The 21,405-nt window shown below is 40.7% G+C and overlaps 1 protein-coding gene across 3 annotated transcripts in view; it reads right to left on the bottom strand.

The window, feature by feature from the left end:
- The window catches only part of DENND2C (DENN domain containing 2C), a 58,126-nt gene extending 42,069 nt beyond the window's left edge, over nucleotides 1-16,057 (bottom strand). The window contains exon 1 of one of the 3 annotated variants that reach the window (XM_087929294.1): nucleotides 15,950-16,057. The gene's annotated coding sequence lies outside the window, so the exon portion shown is untranslated. Of the gene's footprint in view, nucleotides 1-8,891; nucleotides 9,017-15,596; nucleotides 15,853-15,949 lie in introns of those variants that run through there. The other 2 variants (XM_087929296.1, XM_087929295.1) reach the window with 2 other exon arrangements.
- Between the last annotated feature and the right edge of the window lie 5,348 nt (nucleotides 16,058-21,405).

Below are 21,405 nucleotides of genomic sequence, written 5' to 3'. Positions count from 1 at the left end.
TAAAACCTGAAGAGAGTTTTGACAGTGTTCTTGCTTTGCCTTCTGAAGCATGATAGGGTTTCACACCCATTCACCCACAAACCTCTTCTTTGACTTCTAGTTTGGGGAACTTCTGATCTATTTACCTTACAGGTCTGGCTAACCTAGCTACACTGTTTAAAAGTCTCTGGGCAGAAAGGCGGATTCTCTTTGGATTCTCTGCTCAGCACACTGGAGAACAGGCCATTTTTGCCACACTATGGAAGAAATGCAAAGAAGAGCAACTTCTTCTCTTCTTCTTCTTCTTCTTTTTCTTCAGCGTTTGTCTCGCGCTCGGGCGAGGTCCGCTAATGTCCTTGAGTACTGCTTCCACACCTCTCTGTCTGCCACGTGTGTCGGGTCTGCCTTCGCGATCTCTAGATCGGCCTTGATCGTGTCCATCCAGCGTTGTTTAGGTCTACCACGCGGTCTCGCTCCTCCGACAGTCACCTTCATTACAGATTTGATGATGGATTCTTCCTTGGCGCGCTCACGTGGCCGAACCATCGTGGCCGGACTGCCTCATGACCGTGGGGATGGGCACGGCGTTGAACCGTCTCACGCACTTCTTCGTTCCTGACGCGATCGAGTAGGGTGAGGCCTACCGACCATCGGAGCATTCGCATCTCCATTATCTGGAGTCTGCTTTGACTTCTTTGGTGGTCGGCCAGCACTCTGCGCCGTATATGGCCACGGGCGCACCACAGAGTTATAGATTTTCGCCTTCAGGCGCATCGGCATCTTCTTGTCACAGAGGACGCCCGTGGACGGACTTCCATTTGCCCCACGCTGCATTGATCCTGGCTGCCACCTCAGTTTGTAGTAGGCCTTCTTCCCCAAGAGTAGTTCCCAGGTACTTGAAGGTGGAGGCGCGCGGTAGCTCCTGCCCGTTCACGTGGATGGAGCCTGTCATTTCATTGTCAGTGGTCAGGTATTCGGACTTCTTTAGGTTCAGCGGAGCCCGAACTGCTCGAGGCGGTCATGCCACTGTTGGACTCGGTGCTCTAGTTCAGCCTTGCACAGGTTGGCCAGGAACACATCATCGGCGTAGAGCAGCGTCCATGGGGCGGGCGTGTACAGGTCATGTGTAATTGTGTCCATCACCAGAATGAACAGCAGTGGTGAGAGAGCAGAGCCCTGGTGTACGCCGATGGTAATATTAAACTCCTCTGATATCCCAGCTGCCGCTTTTACACGGCTTTTGTGACATCTGTATAGGAGTTGGACCCATTGTACGAGCAGCTCAGGCACGCCGTGGTCTCGCAGTGCGTACCAGATGAGATCGTGCGACTCGGTCGAAGGCCTTTTCCAAGTCTAGGAAGGCGGTGTGGGCGGGATTTTCTTCTCTCTGTGAGCCTCCATCAGCATCCGCACACCGAAGATGGCGTCGGTGGTGCCGCAGTTCTTGATGAATCCAGCCTGGTTGACGCTGATGTCGACGGTGTCCCGAATGCGCTTATCAAGGACGCGTTCAAAGATCTTCATAGTGTGTGACAGTAACCTGACCGGTCTGTAGTTGGAGCAGTCCGCTGGGCTGCCCTTTCCCTTCCAGATCGGAACAGTGGTGCTGCGGTACCAGTCGTGTGGCACTTTTCCCGTGGAGACGATGTTGTTGAACAGCTCGCACAGCCACAATGCCGAGCCCGGTAGTGCCTTTTTCCAGAAGTCGGCAGGGATGTCGTCTGGTCCTGTTGCCTTACCGTTTTTCATGGCCTTGATGGCGTCGGCGACCTAAGCTGGCATAAATGCCTGAGACTGGGCCTTCAACTGGGTCACCTCGCGGGGTTCGTGGGTGTGGGAACTCCTCGGTGGAGATCTTCTCAAGTATTGCCGCCACCTCTCCGCAGCGTCTCTGGGGTTGACGATCAAATTTCCCCTTTCGTCGTTGATCCCATGAAACTGGTCAATGTCCAGGGTCTTCCTGTGTCTGCTTTTGGCTAGGCGGTAGATCTCATTCTCGCCTTCTCGCGTGTTCAGCTTCTCGTAGATGTCATCGTAGTGGGAGCTTCTGGCTGTCGCTACTGCTTTCTTGGCTGACTTTTTGGCCGCCTTGTATTCGCAGAGCTTCGCTGGTCTTGTCCTGAAGAAAGGCCTTGTAGAGCCGTTTCTTCAGGTGTACGGCATCTTGTACTTCCGGTGTCCAGAGCCATGTATCTCGTTCGATGCGTCTCCGTCCTGGCTTGGTGCAACCAAGCTGTTGGCAGCCAGCAGTGTGAACAGTGCTCTTCAGCATGGACCACGCTTCCTGTGGCCCGTCGACCATCTGCGGGAACTGCTCCGGTTTGATGAGGGGTCCCGCCATCTTCTTCTGGTTCCACCACTTGATTCGTGGCTGGTCTGCAACTAAGAGCAACTAAGATGATTAAGGGCCTGGAGACAAAAACGTATCAAAAACAGTTGCAGGAAATTGATATGGCCAGTCTAGAGAAAAGAAGGGCTACTGACATGGCAGCAGTATTTCAGTATTTGAGGGGCTGCCACAAAGAAGAGGGAGTCAACTTATTTTCCAAAGCACCAGAGGGCAGAACAAGAAACAATAGACGGAAACTAATCAAGGTGAGAAGTAACTTGGAATTAATGATAAACTTCCTAATAGTGAGGACAATTAACCAATGGAACAGCTTACCTTCAGAAGTTGTGGTTGCTTCATCGCTGGAGGTTTTTAAGACTGGACAGTCACTTCTCTGGAATAGTATATGTTGATGTACCATATACCATGTATGTTGATAGGATCTTCTACTTGAGCACGGTCCAGCTCTATTCTGATTGATATTTGCTCCAAGGGCATTCAATAGAGGGCCTTCAAGAAACAAACCCTTTAGCTCAGGGGTCTCCAATCTTGGCAACTTTAAGCCTGGAGGACTTCAACTCCCAGAATTCCCCAGCCAGCTGGCTGGGGAATTCTGGGAATTGACTGGCTGGGGAATTCTGGGAGTTGAAGTCCTCCAGGCTTAAAGTTGCCAAGGTTGGAGACCCCCTGCTCTAGCTAAGCAATAGCTTTCCTGTTTAGAGATAGTTGATGGCAAGTCTTATTAGCTTTTGATGTTAAATTTAGACCCCCGGAATCTACTCAAGGTTTGTATTAAATGCTGCTATTTGGTGTGTTTTCCCTTATTGGTCTGGGGGGGTTAAAAATAATTTTATATGATTTTATTAGTTTGCATAGCCGCATATAACTATTTGTTTAATTTATAAATAAATACTCAATTCTACTGTGACTCAGTGTAAAATTCTCAAAGTGGTGGGGTGGTATCAATTTAGAAGAGCATTCTGCTGAAACATATGCTGCCAGTGTGGAATTATATCCAAAAGATGGATGAGTCAAAAATCAAAAATGCTGGCTCCAGCTGTTTCCAAATCATGAAACAATTCTGTTAGCACGGGCAAGAATGAGAACCAAAAAGATTTTCTGAGATGATTCTTAAAAGCTGCAAGTGCTTCAATTCATCCTGGGTTGTATTTACTATAATCTGACAGCTAGAAGGATATAATGCTGACACACCTTCAATTAATGAGATATGAATAAGAATAAATTTTTGGCGGTTGTGATCTATTTTTCTATTTTGCTGCAGAAGGTTTCTTCAGACACACGAGAAGCATATTTGCTTGTAAATATTTTCAGTAAAAAGGAAGAAGAAACAATGAAACTAGCTCAAACAGAATTCATCATTTGGAAATCCCAGCTATTAATCCAGCTGATGTTTTAGTTCTCCATTTGAATACCCCAAAACCAAATCTATACATACAAATGGCATGTCTCTGCACAGATGATCACCTGACCAAATTATCTTTTAAAATAGGACTGTGTAAATGCTTTAAGAGGCACTTCAGAGTGTACAGAAATGTGTAAAAGCACATCTTTCTGAATTATTAAATTAACCACATTTTTTCCAAACTTGTGAAGCTGCTTCGGATGTTGTTCCTTACTGTCTCTGCATGCACGTTCTTTTCAATCTGCTGGAAAGGACATAAAATAATTGTACACACACGTGTATCAAGAAAAGGCTGGGTGCACCAGTTTTAAAAAATGTTTTGCACAGGCCCCTACATGTTCTGAAATAGTTCTTTTGAAGGATTTGCCCAGCCGAAGTTATATGCTGACATGGAACTAATATTGTTTCAGAACAAGGCTGAATGAAGACTGTATGTTGTGTTAAGAAAACCAAAGAAGCAATAAGGCATAAAACTTAGCTTTGTAGCAATGCAAGCAAAAACACATCCATGTTGTTATTCCTTAAGCTTTCTAATACCAGACAAACTTTGATTGTTGCGGAAACACAGCACCCCTTTCCTCTATTCTCAGTAAAAAAAAGCTGGGCTTAAAAAAAACCCAAACCAAACCAAAATAACATCCCAACCTAGTACAATTCTGTACAAAAATGTGGAATATCTTTATTTTGGCTAATTTAAATTTATTCTAACTTGAAAATGGTGATTTCAGTCTCCGAATCTATTGTATTTATGTTACAAAGCATTCCACTTAATAATAGTTCAGGAGTATTTTACTTGGGTTACCAAGTGTCAAAGAAAACATTCTAGACAGTATGTTCTCTGGGACTTGGAGAGCCAACTCAAACTTCTTGGACAATTAGATTAGGTGGAGCTTCCTCACAGCAGAGAAGAAACTTGAGAGTAGGGCAGGAGATCCATCCAACATTGAGGCCCCCATTATGCCTAGAAAAAATTATGTGGACATAGATTTTCAGCTAAAAGTAAGCACCCCAGTAGGATGCCCTAGCTTGAATCATAACTAACCCTTGGATCCAATGTCTTCCTACTTTCCCATGACGCTCCAGGTTTGGGTTTTGTGCCTTATCCTCTCTCAGATTAGGGTAAGCATATTTTTCCCTCTGGTGTTAGGAATAGGGAAGGATTTAAAGAAGAAACTGTGAGGGGGAAAGTAAAATTGTTCTTTATAGTCAACTCTGGCTAACATTAAGAGTTGACAACGATGTAGTTAATATAGTTTTGAACAAAGAGGATTATTTGCCATTTCTCTTCACCCCTCCCTCCATAAATATTGGTTAATTTGGGAGTTCTCTATGTAGTACCCATGTCTTAAAAAAAGACTGGTCTGTTTTTCTATTATTCAAGAATAAGGGGTTCAAGTTGCAAGAAGGCATATTCCAATTAAATTTTAGCAGAAACGTCCTAATTCTAACAGTCACCTAACAGTGCCAATGACTTAAGACTGTGTTTATTTTGCTGGTTGAGTTGAAGCAGTGACTGGATACAAATTTCTTGGGGAAGGTTAATTTGGATTCCTGCACTAGGCTGGGAGTTAGACTTAATAGCCTATTTTTCTCTGATTCTGTTAAGTCCTCCCTGGTTACGTGTATGCTTTCTGCACTGTACCAAAAAGGAATAGTCAATGCAACAGTTATTTGCATCATTTGGGAATAAAAAAAATACACAGCAAGGAAATCGGATGACGAAATGAAGACCTATTATTAGATTTCAAATCTCTAGACATACTTTTCAAAACTATCTGACATGAGGAGACAACAGGTATCAGATCACAGCAAGCGGTAACCTTCTCTTCACATGTCTTTTTCTAAGTGTAAATCTGGCCCACCAGTTAGTTGCCCCATTAGGCAAATATGTAGGACCTAAAAAGAGCAATGAGGAAGGGAAGTGATACTTTTAATAACACAAGTTTTTAATAAAAGATGCAATAATTCCACACAAACTATTTCCCATAAAGATCTGAAATACCCTTCCAAAATAGGAAAGTACATGAAAACTCTTGCATTTTCACAACATGTGAGACTAAAATTAAGCTGGCTACTTTGTTGTATAAATTCAGTGAACTATAAATGAAAGTTGTAATAATTACCATGCAAATTTAAAAAATTGAGATAACTGAGTAAAAAAACATAAGCTAGATGTTTTAGATAAGAAAACAGCCACAATCTTTCTTCTCTCCCTTATTCACTCAGAAAATTATCTGTGGTAGATACTACCAATCTGTTGATATATTGAAAGGGTGGATATACTATAATTATATTGTGAGCATATTGAGTATAGGAAAGAAGGCAGATCATGTCAAGGATTCTCTAATCTATACTATCTTGAGAATTAAAGCAAAGAAAACTAGGAGACATTTCAATAGCAACTTCATCATAATGCCAAACTAGCTATGGGCATGCAGAGATCTTTCAGTGATGACTCCTTCATGTAGATAATATGCTAGAGGGAATAAGAAGTTTATCTAAAATATCATTTACTATAAGTAAAGACACAGTCCTTTAGAAACACCCTGTTTCACTCATCTCCAGAAAAGGTGTGGAGCAGGAAGAGTGATTCATCTAGGACACAACATTAGGCAGGAGCTGGTTTCGGCTCCAATCCCACTGTTCCTCCCCCAGAATTCATCACCCTTCAAACCCCTATTCTGTCATGTAGTTGACATCAACTACTATCAACCTATAACCAAGGTTTTGCCTGCTTTTGGAGGCACAAAATTGTCTCAGTAACACCATTTTCCCTGAAATTCTGCAATATTTTCCCTGAAGAAAATAGACAGCACATCTCGCATTTATTTTCCTCCCATGTTTTTCTCCTTGCTCAGAACAAGTTGAAAGAAGAAAAATCAATTGTACCAGCATCCCGAGAAAATCAATGAAATAAGTACTTAACTTTGTTCTCCAGCTGTAATAGTTTCACAACAAGGCTCTTACTGTTTTTCCTCTTGGCTACACTCCATTCTTCACCAACCTATTGCCCTATGGAAAGGATTCCAACATGCTTCAATGCCCTTTCTAATTCTTGATTTAAAAAAAAAATCAGTACAACTTCTTAACAGGATTCCTAAAGGAAAAGCTGCACACGGTTTCTTTGATGGCAGCCAAAAGGAAATGAAAGAAAAGAACTATGGAGTTTCAACTGTATTCAAAAAGACATTGCATAGTTAATTCACTGACCCTGAAAACAAGTCTAACAAGATATAAACTATATTCATACAACACAGAGAACCAAATATTAGGTAATCGTTTTTATATATGATATATATATATATATATATATATATATATATATATATATATATATATATATATCAATCTGTAATGATTATCATGCATCATGTGAATCCAGAAACTGAACTAATAGACCATGGGTAAGTATGCTGTATGCTGAATACTGTACAGAACTGGATTTCAGCAAATGCCTTGAGTCATACCATGATTGTGTTCATGCAATACAGTAACCCATGATCAGTGAATTAACTGCTGTAGTTGCCTGAGTCAACACATGGAATTCAGAAACTTACCTTTTTTTTGCATATTACACTGAACTGCAACTAGCCAACCACATTTCAACTCTACATATTGTACAAACTCATCCAGAGAATCAATCATAACTCTTCAAAACTCTTCTGCACAATTATTAGGTAGAGGAGTTCATTCATTCATTTCATCATCCATTCCATCATTTATTCATTCATTTGTCTCTGGCCATACAACTTTATGCAACAGAGGACAAAACAATTATGACTATGTAAAATAATTTGCTGTTCGTGGTGATTAATCTAGGAACTGTGGCAGGCAAGAGAGAGAGGAGAGGGGGAGATCTGAGTTGGCAAATTCTTCCAAAAACTTGATCCATGTGCTTCAGACAGCATTATCATTTTCTTCTACTTTCTCCCCAAAATGAGGTACCTTCAACATTTGAATGATGTCAGCAAAATGATTAAGGTTTTCTTAGGACAGAATGGAAATGCATCAATAAGAAAAAGCTGTTAGGAAAAGAATTGAAAATTCAAGGCCACAGTGAGAAAGACATACACTCCTATATGAGAAAATTGCTGCCAGTTTTGACCAAAATAAAATTAATTTCCCTTCAGAGTTCACAGAACAACTGCACATTTAGTAGCAGCACCCCATATCGGATCAGGATTCTAATATCAAACCTTGAGCAAGAAGTACCACTTCCCGCTGAGAAAACAACTTAGATACCATAAATTTGTAATCAGCAGTAAGGTCTACGTGGTTACTGGCTCACTTCTCTCTTCTACAGGAACTAAAAACAAACATGACTCTCCTTTCTTAAAAGTAGACTGCTAACTTAGAGGCCGGAGTAGCAAACTCAACATTTCTCTGGCTAAGTTTAGAACAGGATGGACAATTGGCTGTAACTACTAAGGGGACCAGAAAAGAGACCTAAGTGCCCTTAGTATTGGCTCATTGGGGGCATTCTAACATTTCCTCAATTGCAGGACAAAGCCAAGGGCTTTTGTTAGAAAATAGTGTGCCTCATGGGTAACCATGGCACCAATTGTGAGATAGCCCACAGAGTTTCACTGCAGCAGTTGGCTTTATAACAGAGCCGGCAACCAAAATAAATGGATGGTGAGTACTATATCTGTAATATAAGGCTTCCTGAAAAATGTACTTCCATCACATAGCAAGCTAAGAAATAGCACAACCAGGCAAAAAAAAAAAGTGGGATGCAGAAAAGGCTAATCCAGGAAGCAATCCAAAAGTGTTGCAGAGAAGCAAAGCCCTGAAAAATCAGTCCATGGTTATGTTTACACAGCAGAGTGCATCACAAACTAGCCAACTGCAGTTCAGCTTAGACTGCTCTAGGAACCCACCCATGTCATCAGCTGAAGGGTCAGGCTCCGTGCAAGCACAGACTGCATTTACACACTGCATAGAACCATATTTTATTGAACAAACCACAATGCCTGAGGATGCCCAGCGTGTAAGGAGTAATTCACTGCTGACACATAACAATCCCTGGGTTGACACACAATAATCCCACGGTCCACAACACATAAGATAAAATCAAATAAACAACATAACTAAGCACAATGTGTAAACCAAATTACTACAAAGCTAGTCTCCCCCACTGCTATTCAAATAAATACCCACAGAGAACCTTGTTTCTGACCAGCAGCCGAAGATGTAATGGAGCGTAATTGCGTTTTCCTTGGGCATTCTACAATGAGCGTCCACAAAGAGGATGACCACGTCTGGCAACTTCCCTGCTTCTCTGCACTGTGATGTGAACAAGATTATCCAGCAACCCTCGTAGCCAACACCCTCTCCCTCCTATCTGGAGGCCAGGGCAAATACAGGCTAAAACTCTGGCAAAGAGCCCAGAGATTCACAGCTAACACAAAGCAGCAGAAGGGAAGCACTGGGGAAACAATTTCTTGCAATCTATATAAATATAGACTGAACTAGGGCTGGGTTTCCTGGGAGGCACACAACACAATAGATTTGGGGTAGACAACCGGTGCCCTCTAAATGCTTTGGATCCCCACAACTCCTGACCACAAGACCTTCTGATTAGAGCCTTTTGTGGACCAAAATAACTGGAAGGCATCAGGTTGCTAAGCCCTGTACAATGGGAGCATTTTACACATCTGGCACAACGGAAGCAGTTTACACATCTTGCATCTCACACAGCTTTGAGTGTCAGTCATACATGCTCTTGCCTGTCATTTCTTTAAACACTAGAGTGTAGGGCTGCAACAGTCTCCCACAAAACTGAAAAGGGCCTTTCTTAAAAGCTATTTTACAAGTCATATACAACTCACCTGTATCTTATCTGTCATAAACAGCTACAGGTAGCCTTCAAATTTATGATCACAATTGGGACCAAATTTCCACTGCTAAGCAAGGTGGTTAAGTACTTTATGACCTTTTTTGCCATGGCTGTTAAGTGAATCACGCAGCTGTTAAGTGAATCCTTCCCCACATTGTCTTTGCTTATTAGAAGCTGCCTCTGGAGGGCACAATGGCAATTACATGACCCCAGGATGCTGCAACTATCATAAATACACATTGCTTGCCAAGTGCCTGAATCCTGATCAGGTGGCTGTGGGTATGCTGTGATAGTGGTAAGTGCGAGGACAATTATTTTTTTCAGTGACATAACTTTGAATGGTTGCTATACAAGTGGTTATAAGTCGATGTCTATTTGTAAAAATGTCAGTTGTTAACTATCTTGATTTTACCTAAGAGTACAACCTGGAACTTTTTTCATGCACCTTGCAAGTATTGTACACAATGCAATTATATTTATTTCATAAAATAAAAGCTAGGGTTTTTGCTGATTACTTTGCATGCACAGAAAGGTGAAAGGCAAACATTAGCTTACCTTAATGTGAGGATCACCAGATACGTTACACTTTAAAGCAATTTCAGCTGTTTGGCCAGAAAGGGAGAATGCAAGTCAACCATCTACGAGTAGTCCTTGCTTAACAACAATTTCTTCAGCTGCTGTTCAAAATTACAACAATGCTGAACAAAGAGACTTACAACCTATACCCAAAGTTATGGCCATTGTGGTGCCCCATGGTCATGTGATGAAAATTTGAGCACTTGGCAGCCTTCTCCCCCATTACAACCAACCACAGCTGTCCCTATCCTTCTATCTCTCACTGGACAACTCTTCCCTCCACCAAACTTGGAAGGTCTCAACTGGTTCCAGGGCCAAGCAGTGCAAGTAAATCGCTCCACCCACCTTTGCATTTTTCTGCAGCTGATGATAGGCACTTCTACTCAATGTGAAGCATGCCTTTCCTATAAAGGTAGAATCACGTCATTCTGCAAGCAAGCACCACTTTCATGATCAATTAGAAGGCTCCTTTTCCAAATTGCACAATTTTAAGAAGGAGACTCTCAAGAAGAGCGTCAGGTCTCATGATTATTTGGAAGGCTATAAAAGAACCTCTTTCTAGCCTTCTGAACGATTGTGTTCACTAGCTTTCCAGAACAAATGAAAACAAATGAAATTGTTAAGGAACCTAGCTGGCACTAAAGCACCCCTGTGCTGTTTAATGAACTATGCAATTATTTAATGACCACAATTGGGAGAGTTGGGATTGCAGTTGTAGAATAAACCAGTTACTTACTGATCACTTTATCCACAACCTGGTTAATTGTGATCATAATTAAAGGGCTACCTAGAGGTGGTGATAGGTTCTAGAAAGGAGAATATATGGACAAACTCTCATGGTGCAGAATTTTCTGCAGGTAAGGATCTGCATTTGCTGCATTCATCCATGGATGTGCATGTTAAATTGTAAATGAAAAGATATCCTTATTTATTTTACTTCTGCCACACTCTAGCAACTCTTAACATCTTTCAAGCTATCTAAACAAAAATTAAAACATATACAATACAGTTAAAACCAATCAATCCAATTGTAACAACTGTGTGGGAAACCACAAAGAACCCCACATAAAAACATAATGATGCAAAAACAATAGCAAAGAACAAGAAACAGAAAGCAAGACAGCATCACATATAAACTGAAGGAAAGGCCCTCCAAAACAACTCAGCTCTTAAACATTTTCAGAAATCCAAAAGGAGGAGCCAGCCTGATCTCCATCTTCAGGAAGGTGTTCCCAAAACCTGGTGCTTCTAGAAAAGGCGTGCCATCCAACCTCAGACAGCCTTTCCATATTATTCAGAAATGTGGGATTACAAGAAGTTCATCCCTATGAATTCTATCTCTATCCTATTACCCAGTTAAGATTTTGTCATCAATTGCTCTACATGTGATGTATCACTTTACAGGAAGACCATCAAAGCCAGAAGATCAACTCAGCCTCGTAGTCTAAAACTAGAACACAACTGTGTGTATACTCTATCTTTATTGTATGGTTACATTAACGCAATCTTGCAAAACAAGATTTTCCCCATCTGGAAAACAAGGGAAGGTCCCTTCTGAAATGCTTCCTATGCCTCCTCTGCTGTGGGCTGAGACATCTTTAGATGCCTGTTGTCCAGATAGTGGCTCTTCCTCCTGTCTCCCGAGATCATTCTCACACACCATTTCAACCACTGCAGTCCTACTGAAAAAGTTTCCAAAGTTCTCCATGTAAATCTTTCAAATGGATATACAGGATACAGTGCAGGAAACAGGACTGTAAAGGCCACGCTTCTCAGAAGGATTTGCCAAAGTGGAAAAAATACAGAAAATGCAAGATTACAAGTTCTTTCACTGCAGTATTACAGATAGTCAAGAAGTGAAGCACAGTTCATGGGAGCAACTGGCAAACCCGATATACCACACTGTGAAAACATGTATAAAGAATGTTTAGGGTTAATCTTTTCACACACATATCAAATAGATAACTTATCTTAAATATTCTTTTAACATACCAAATAAATGCTTGCACAATTAATCCTTTTTTCCTCTATTCAATCATGTCCACTTCTTGGAGATTGCCTGCACAATACCCTGCAGTTTTCTTGGCAACGTTTTTCAGAAGTGGTTTGCCATTGCCTCCTTCCTAGGGCTGAGTGAGAAGGACTAGCCGAAGGTCACCAGGTTGGTTTTGTACCTAAGGCAGTACTAAAACTCTCAGTTTCCCAGTTTCCAGTGGATGCCTTAACCACTACACCAAACTGGCTCTCTAGATTCTACATTTAATTATAATCTGTGATAACTAGAAGGTCACTGAATATTAATGCAGAAACTAATAAGCAACAACTTACAAGTCATCACTGTCTGGGCTCACACAATAATCTAAATCAGCAAACAAGATTATGACTTGATACAATGTGGGAATCTGCTCCACATACATACATTAGAGTACTTAACCTTGTTCTCCAGTTGTAATAGTTTCACAACAAGGCTCTTACTGTTTTTCCTCTTGGCTACACTCCATTCTTCACCAACCTATTGCCCTATGGAAAGGATTCCAACATGCTTCAATGCCCTTTCTAATTCTTGATTTTTTTTAAAAAATCAGTACAACTTCTTAGCAGAATTCCTAAAGGAAGGGCTGTGCAGGGTATATGAATGTGGTCCACATACATATATTAGAGGGATTAACCTTAAAAATATATGTGGCAAAATATCTCCGAAATATCAAATCCTGTGGAAATTCAGAATTCAGTGATATTCACTAAATGTGACAGCTTCAAGAAAACTACCAAGCTCAGAGAGCACCAAGGACCCCTTTTACTCTTGCTTGGAGTCCCATTCTTAAAACTCCTCTACTTAAAGAACTATAACTTTTCTCTGTTCTTAAGCAACTTAAAAAGGAGAAACTACAGGCACTCAACTGGAAAATGCAATGAATTGTAAAAGTGAAACCAAGTGGCTGTTCAGGCATGTTTTATAGAAAAAGCAGCTTTGCGATTCATCTCCTTGGATGATAAAAAAAAAAAATTATAACCCAGTGAGAGTGGCAAACCAGCTATACAGGTATCACCCACCACACAAAAACATATTGCTAAGGTGAAGGATGTTTCAAAGGCTATTTCAGAAGCATGCAGAGACACAAAGATTTCACACATACTATCAAATCATCAGGTTAGGATGGCAATATGTATTAGTTTCAGGCATCCACAGAGAATTGTTTCACTCTCCACTGACTCCCTCAAAGAAGGACAGAATCTCACTACTCTTAGTGATCCTCCAAAACAGTTACAAATAACCACAAAGTTTGGCTTATTTTTATTCTCATACAAAATAATGGACACAACAGATGGAAGTTAGAATTAAAATCTGTGTTGGCTTAGAGCTCCTGACTCTTGCAACACAATTAGATGTTATACACTGAACTTCATTAAAAATATTTTTCTTTTTAAAAATGCAACAATCCAAACCATTTCAATGTCACCAAAGCTGAAGAAATGTTACTCTCCCCAATCCAAATGTTATTATTACTTTAATAGCCAGATATAATAGAAAAAAAGTTTCTATTTTTTTGTAAAGACAAACATTCTTTTTATAAAGAGGCATCAAGCCCAAGGAAGTGGTTTTCCTGTTAGATAAGCTTCCCTTTTTAACAGGACAACACAGAAAGGAATAGTTCCTATATCTTTCCTTTAAACTGCAGAATGAATAGAAGGTAGATTGGGATCTACTCATAATTTTTTGAGCAATTTGCAGTAGATGAGCAATGATTTCTGGCTCTTGTTTCTAAGCAACAAAAATAATAAACCATTACTTATCCCCATAAATTTTACATCAACTAATCAAATTTTACATTATAGGAAAAGATTGAGAAGTCTGTCCAGTGCTGAAAATTAAAACAAAATGTATGGTCATATAAATTTATAACAGATTCTAGTTGGTGAATATTAGTGTTATATGAAACACAACATAAGTTATGTCCTGTAAACTTTAACTTTGCTAATGCTTACATTAGGATATAAGGCCAGAATTTAGGTTCTTAACTTTCTTATCAGCAACTTCAGGAATCTGACAATTCAATACAATTACACTCCCTTTTGATCCTACAATGGCTGTTATAGCATTATTCAAAATTCCTTAGCCAACATTTTCCCTTTGTTTCTCTACTAGGAAAAGCAGCATTGTCCTTCTCTCCTAAATATAATAAAAGGTCACAGAACACCATTACACCATTTCCTGGTAGTGCTGTGAAACTGCTTCAAAACATTGCAGGGGGAAAATTCAACTAAGCAGACCCTTTGACTCTTCTCCAACACAAACCTTTGGAGTTTGCAAACACAATTCTTAACAGCATATAGTGCTGTCCTTACCTTTTTCCAGAAAGTTGCCACTCACCTTCTGTTAATCCAGAGTGGCATATATTTCCCAAAAGTTATCGTGTTTATTTCATTTTTGTGACCTGAATACTTGTATTCTGAGTTTAGCTTTGTGCATTAGATTTCCAACTTACCTTTTAAATCCAAATATTTATTTAAAATCCTAACTATAATCCTCAAGACTCAAATATCAATATAGATACATTTTAATTGAAATATTTTGGTAAACTCAGAAACAGGTTTGAAGAATAGATTGCTTTGACAGCAACAAGATGTAGTCTTTGAATCTTATTTTACTGACAGCATGTGTGAAGCAGTTGCCTTCCTAGTTCAGGACTGTATCAGAACATTATGAATTCAAGTACCTCTTGAATTCACACCACTGTGCAGTCTACAGTCACCACCACCATCACCCCACCAAATTATTCTTCACATAAATAGATATTGTTTAGGATCAGCAAGCTTCCCTACAAGACTCAACACAAAACAAATAAGCACAAAACTGCAAAATTGCTCCTGGCTATGATGGACAGTCAGAGCAATCATTCAGCATCATATTCTTATTTGACACAAGAACAGGTAATGCTTGAAGCCTGAGCCAATGCTATTAATCGTCACTACAACAGGATAAAAAGAGTCCTACTGAATCAGACCATGCCTATTGGAACAAAAACCTCTCATTTTAGTAGCAACTAGAAGCCAGTTGGAAATCAACAAGTGGAACCTGAGAATAGCTCTTTCTTCGAGAAATTGGCATTGCCACCTCATGGAAGATAAATGTGGTCACCACAACTACTGGTGATTAGAAGCTTTCTTTTGGGTGAATTCTCTTCACCTTTTCATTTGCCATCTACATGAGTGGCCATCAACCCCATCTTGTGGGTGGAATTCACTCATTTAACTATGAGTTCTGGGAAGAGCTACTTTTTCAGATAGACTAATTAGCAACAGTCTTGTTATAATAAAGCATCAACCAGGCATCCTATCACTCAAGTTATTATTTAAGAGGAACTACAGGAAAAACAGAAAGGAGGATCTGCCTCAACCTTCAAGAATATTCCAACCATCCACCAGCCATTCTATGGGCATCAGTTTACCATTCTGTTTTTCACGTTTTGGGAAGTTACGCGTGCTCAAGCCGGATTTGCCATTCCTTGGCTTTCTTCAGGATTGAGGGTCGAAGAAGTTTCTCCTCGATCCTCCCGATGAAAGATCCCCACGGGAAAGGAAGGGGGCCAGATAAACTGTCTCCGCAAAACAACTGAGGATCCCTCGGGTTTGAGCGCCGCAGGAAAGCAGAGCCTGCCCTCCACGAGAAGCACCGGTCAAAATGCCCCGCCAGCCTCTGAAGGAAAAGCCAGAAAGTCCTCCCGTTCCGAGTTAGGCAAACAACCCTTCAAGTTAAACAGGAAGCTCGATAGCAGGACAGTTCCCGCGTTTCTCCACTCACCGACTTCCATCGCTGCCCTGCTCCCACGGAATTCCCTCTCGAGCTCCTGCAGCCGCCGCCGCCGCCGCTGGCAACTTCGCAAGAACCTAGCAGAGCGGCTCTCCGAAGTTGACACATTTGGGCAGGGCCCTATTGGCTAGCGCTTCCGTCGCTCCGACGCCAGGCCCCGCCCATCCCTTCTTCGGCTGGTATACAACTGCGCCCCCTCTTGTCTGCTCTCCTACCCCACCCCACCCCCCAAGTACACGTGGGCGCGACTTTGGACAGTTGTGGCTGGTTTTGCCGGGCGCTTTTGGCCATGTGCTACACCCAGCCGTTCAGCCCCGGGGTGGAAGGAAGGATGGCTGGCAACAGATGTCTGAAATATGCCGTCAGAGCTCCCTTCGGCAAAAAAAGGAAAAAAAGAAAGAGAAAGAAAGAAAGAAAGAAAGAAAGAAAGAAAGAAAGAAAGAAAGAAAGAAAGAAAGAAAGCCAAATGAACAAACGAAACGCGAGGCGCCTTCCCAAGCAACAGAACTTAGGCTTGTTGTGCCGCGGCTTTGGCTGTTCTTCAGAGGCCCGTCTATATAACCTCGTTGCTGGCCGTCTTGGATGTGCGCGCGTCGCATCGCGCAGATAGCACAAACGTTCAGGCCGTTGTACCTTCGCGTGTGCAGAGGCTGCCGTTTTTCGTTATGAAAGAACTGGGCAACCCTAGTTTTTCAGCAGCGGGGCCAAGCCAATTACTTTGAAATTAACTTGGATACCGTGGGATCGTTCAGACGGACATTCACAGATGGATGTAAAAACTGGATCAAAAGGGATAGGAAGATGTGAAACAATATGAAGTTGTATTTGGTGTTAGGCTTTTTCTTTTAAAACACCTCAAGGATCCTCTTTGAATAACCACTAGCCAACTTTACACAACTCATGGATAATTGTGATTATGTAGATCCCCTAACAGCCAAAATGTATCACAACTTTCAATTGTGAGGCCAGTGCCTTGTATATTGCTAGAACAAACATAAAATCAAGAATTCTTGGAGGGATAAGTTGTTTTGTTTCTAGGATCAATCACTTGGGAATACTAGTTGCTGGATCACAAGCAAGAGAGTTGTTTCTGCCTCCATGTCAGCCTTGCAGCGCTCTCAAAGTGATTGCCCACTTTGGGGATCAAAGTCTTTTAGAGAGACCTTTGGCCTAATCCAGCCTAAATATTTTCCTTTCCTCCTGTTTTCAGGAGATAACTCAAATTGCCCTTCTTACTGATACGTCTCCCTGTCTGATGACAGCTTTCACAGCTGGAGAGGATCCCTGAAGGCTTGACACCAGTGAGATGGTAGATAAATGCAATGAAGAAAGGTCCTGTAACATCCCAAGTCATCTTTTAAAAAGAAACAAAACTGGGATTTTTTTTCAAAGTCATGATTATCTCAGGGAAAAAAGACAACAATGCTAAGCTATTGATGGTTCTTCCAAATATTACTTTATCCCAGACCGGATGCAACTCTTAAGGCAGAAGGCAAAATGAATGTTTGCATTTGTTGCCAAAGCTGAATTTCTCAATGCAATGTTGTCACTGGAAGTCACTTGATTTTTTTCCTTACGCCCACAGAAGACACACCTGCAGAATAATCACCCACTGAGCACTTCTCCTCAGCTGCTGTAATGGCATAGTGCCCACCCACTCACCCACTGCAACATAGGAGAATCAAGTGTTTCACCATTGCAGCTGAAAAGCTGTGAGAGACTTTGGTCTGGCAAATCCTTTCACCTTTTCTCACATTCACACGTTAGAACTGTAGCGATGTAGTGTCATTTCATTCAGATCAGCAAATGGGAGAATGTTAAAACAAATGGCTGCAAGCTGTTGTTTACACTTGAACATTAAGAAAGGAGAATGGCTATTTAGAGCAATAATGTGAGATGTTGTGGCATACTGCAAAAACACATGACTAATTTACAGGGTCTTCTTCCTGAGTTATGGCTAAATTTCAATAGAATTCAAAACGACAAAGTTCTGGGGATACAAACTTCACGTCAGAGGTTGGATGGTGGGGTTATTCTGTTCAATAACTAGGCTAAATCTGAGAAAGAAAGTGATCCACTCAGTATACTGGGCTCTGTTGAAAGAGAGACATGTTCAAATTGGTAATACTGGTAATGATATTTCCTAGAGAATATCCTATATCATCATAGTGATATATTTCAAATGAATAAATGCTGATTTTTTTCCCCCATGTATACAAACTAATAAAGTTTCTGAGTAGTCCCAATGTTTTTAGTCTGCCCCTCCCCCCCAATAGTTGAACGCAATTGTTCTGCCAATTTTGTTTTAGCTTGAGACTATCTCTTGTCATTATCCAAATAGTAAAGTATGAATGGAATATGCAGGTAGAATGGACTTGATTGCTGAGGAGCATGTTAGCAGGACTTTGCTGCTTTCCTAGAGTCCTGAACTGCATTTCTCATAAACTTGAAAACTGATCTGTGTAATATGGATACAACTTGAGGAATAGTCAGTCTCTCACTGTGACACAATACATAGGTAAGGGTCTAGATTCGGTATGGTGATCAATGATCATGAGCTATGCAGGATTAGCATATGGCTAATGTTCAATTGTTTTGCCCTTGGACTCTAAATTAAAATGAAACTTGCTTTATTATATACCAGGTGCTCAAGACATTTTTCAAAACTTAATATAATGACACTAATTACAACCAAAATTTGAAATAGTAACACTAGTGATGGAAACATAAACTCTCTTCTTGAAATCCAGGGGACTAAAAATTTCCTTTCCTGAAGTTATCTTGTTTTAAACTTATCAGTACTGTATGGGTTTTTAAATGCTATCAATATTATTGGGGTTTATGTGTACTTATGTGTAGATGTGTAAATATTATAATTTGCATTTTATTTATTTAAATTTTATGGCCACTCAATTCCAGTGGATATCTTCTAAAGCCCAGGTATCATCCAACATCAACAAGTATTTTGAATCTTTGTAACAAGATTTGGTTGCAAGCTAGTTTGGTATAGAGGTTAAGGCATCAGTCTAGAAATCAGAGAAATCATGACTTCAAGTCCCACCTTAGGAAAAAAACCAACTGGGTGACCTTGGGCTAGTCAGTCTTTCAAGCCTAGAAAGACAATGGCAAATCATTTCTGAAAAACCTTGCTTGGAAAACTACAGGAACTTGTCCAGACACTCTCAGAATCATACACAGTTGAGCAGAAAAAGAAAAGAATTCAGTAGATGGCGACAGACCTACTATAGTATAATGGGATAACTATGAAGTAATAATGAATCAAGATTTTTGTCATCTTAATGCCTAGTATAGCAATTGCTGTATTAAATAGCTCCATATGCATGACACTGTATGGTAATCCTTTATGAATGATTATCCAAATCAGATACACTTTTCTGTCTTGTTAAATTAGTTAATCTCAATGCCAGATGTTTTCCATATTTATGAAATATCAGCAGTTATGTTGATGTGGTCCGAGTTGCCTCAGTTTCAACTGAATTAAGTATTCAGAATTTTTAAGCAAAACAGAAAATGTCTGTATATCTGAGGTAGTACTTGACTGATTTTATTTTTGCCTAATCACATACAGATTTGTACTTCGTAGATTAGAATATCATTTAGAAGAGGCTGGCTATTGGACCATTAAAACTGGAAATTTAAATGAATTTATATGAAAGAACAGACTGTTGATCCCTGATTCGAACTTTTTATTTCCCAATAGGCTAAATATTTTAGTTATATAGCTGCTCTTACACCTTATACTTCAATGTTGCCTTGAACATGCATGGAAATCTACTGCTTTAACAGTCAATATCCTAGTCCCGAGAGTTAGTAGAATACAGCGGTTAAGGCATCAGGCTAGAACAGACCTGTACATTTTACAGCCTGTGGGCCACACCTGGTCCTTTCACTGTCCCTGTTCAGACCATAGCATCGGTGGTGTCAATGCCAGAGGGAAGGGCAGCGTCAGGGGGAGGGCAATGTTTGTGGGGGGGGGGGCAGGACGGCATTGACAGCCTTCCAAAACAATCCCGGTTTTTCATGTGGCCTCTTGGGAAAATTAATTGTCTACCCCTGGGCTAGAAACTGGAAGGCTGTGAGTTCTAGTCCTGCCTGAGTCATGATGTCAGCTGCATAGTTTTAGGTAGGGCATTCTCTCTTGGCCTAGGAAGAAGGCAAACTACTTCTGCAAAAGGTTGCCTAGAAAACTACATGGATTTGTTGCCAGAAATCAAGTCTGAATTAAAAATGAAAGACCTCCATCTTTGTGGCTGACATCTCTTGGTCACCCAGATTTTTACTGCCCAGCAGATAGCCTTGGAAATGATTCTAGGTACATCATGGTCAATAGTTCTAAATGGACAGATTCATTATCTGGAGAGGGAAAAAGACCTGTGAGAAAACCTATTTGGGGGAGGAATCTCTCGTAAGGGTATCTGGTTAGGAATAGATTTGGATGAATTAAAATGAAGATTTAAATACTAAATCTTCTCAGCGGCATGAAGAGGCTGTGTTGAGGTCCAGAACAACTGGAAGGCCAAATGTTTCCTGTTCTTTTTTTAGAAATAGGGTTGTACTTTGTATCTATATTTACATGCTTTTCCTATGTCAGTTCTAAACCTAAAAGTCCTCTAGCATGGTTTCAAGTAACTACTGTATTCTTCTTTAACCCTTTTATGCAAAGAACAACTTTCTATTAGGAGAGCTGTGAGTATAAACCCAGGAATCCAGGGCAGTTGGCCTGCTGGTTTTGATGACAACTATGCCCAAGGCAGCTGAGCAAAATAAAGATCTAGCTGTCGGATTAGAGCTGGAAGTTGCAGGATCTTCCTTCTCCAGACAGAGAGTTTTTACTACCGCAACAAAATAGTCTTTGTTGAGCATTTTCCAGCTGGATCTTGGGCCAGTCACAGTCTCTCAATTCTAGAAAGGAGGCGGTGGCAAACTTCTGGGGAAAAAAATATTGCCAAGAAAACTGCAGGGACTAATCAAGGCAATTGTCAAGAGTCAACAAATATTGAAAGGCACCAAAACAAAAAAACAAGAGCTGAGGGGAGATAGAGAAGTGATCCATTTAAAAGAAAGGCATGGGATACCTAGGCCCAGAGGCTGTGTGTTGTCAATTGTGTGTGAATTCAACAAAGTATACTTGCCTTGCCTTGATTGTGTTTTGGAAGGCCTTGAAGACCTGGCTGTTTTCCCAAGCCTTGGGCTAAGGTGATTTGGAGCCCCTTTCTGGATATTAAAGTATGTGTTCTGTTTGCTGTGCCACATTCACCGTCTTGTTGTTTTCCCTCTTTTCTAGTGTGCTTTTTGTTATATACAATATGTTATGGTTCTTATTATATATTTTTTATTCTTTAGTATAATGGCTTAACAAAATGTTTGAACTCAGTTGTAATAGGATTTTTCATCCAGGATGTCAGAAAAACTGATGTTTGTAGAAT

The sequence above is a fragment of the Pseudonaja textilis genome, chromosome 3 (genome assembly GCF_049901715.1).
Source record: "Pseudonaja textilis isolate UNSWEBS1 chromosome 3, rPseTex1.2, whole genome shotgun sequence".
Classification (NCBI taxonomy): Eukaryota; Metazoa; Chordata; class Lepidosauria; order Squamata; family Elapidae; genus Pseudonaja; species Pseudonaja textilis.
The sequence above is the reverse complement of the archived record's forward strand: the minus strand, read 5'-3'. Positions and strand labels throughout refer to the sequence as shown.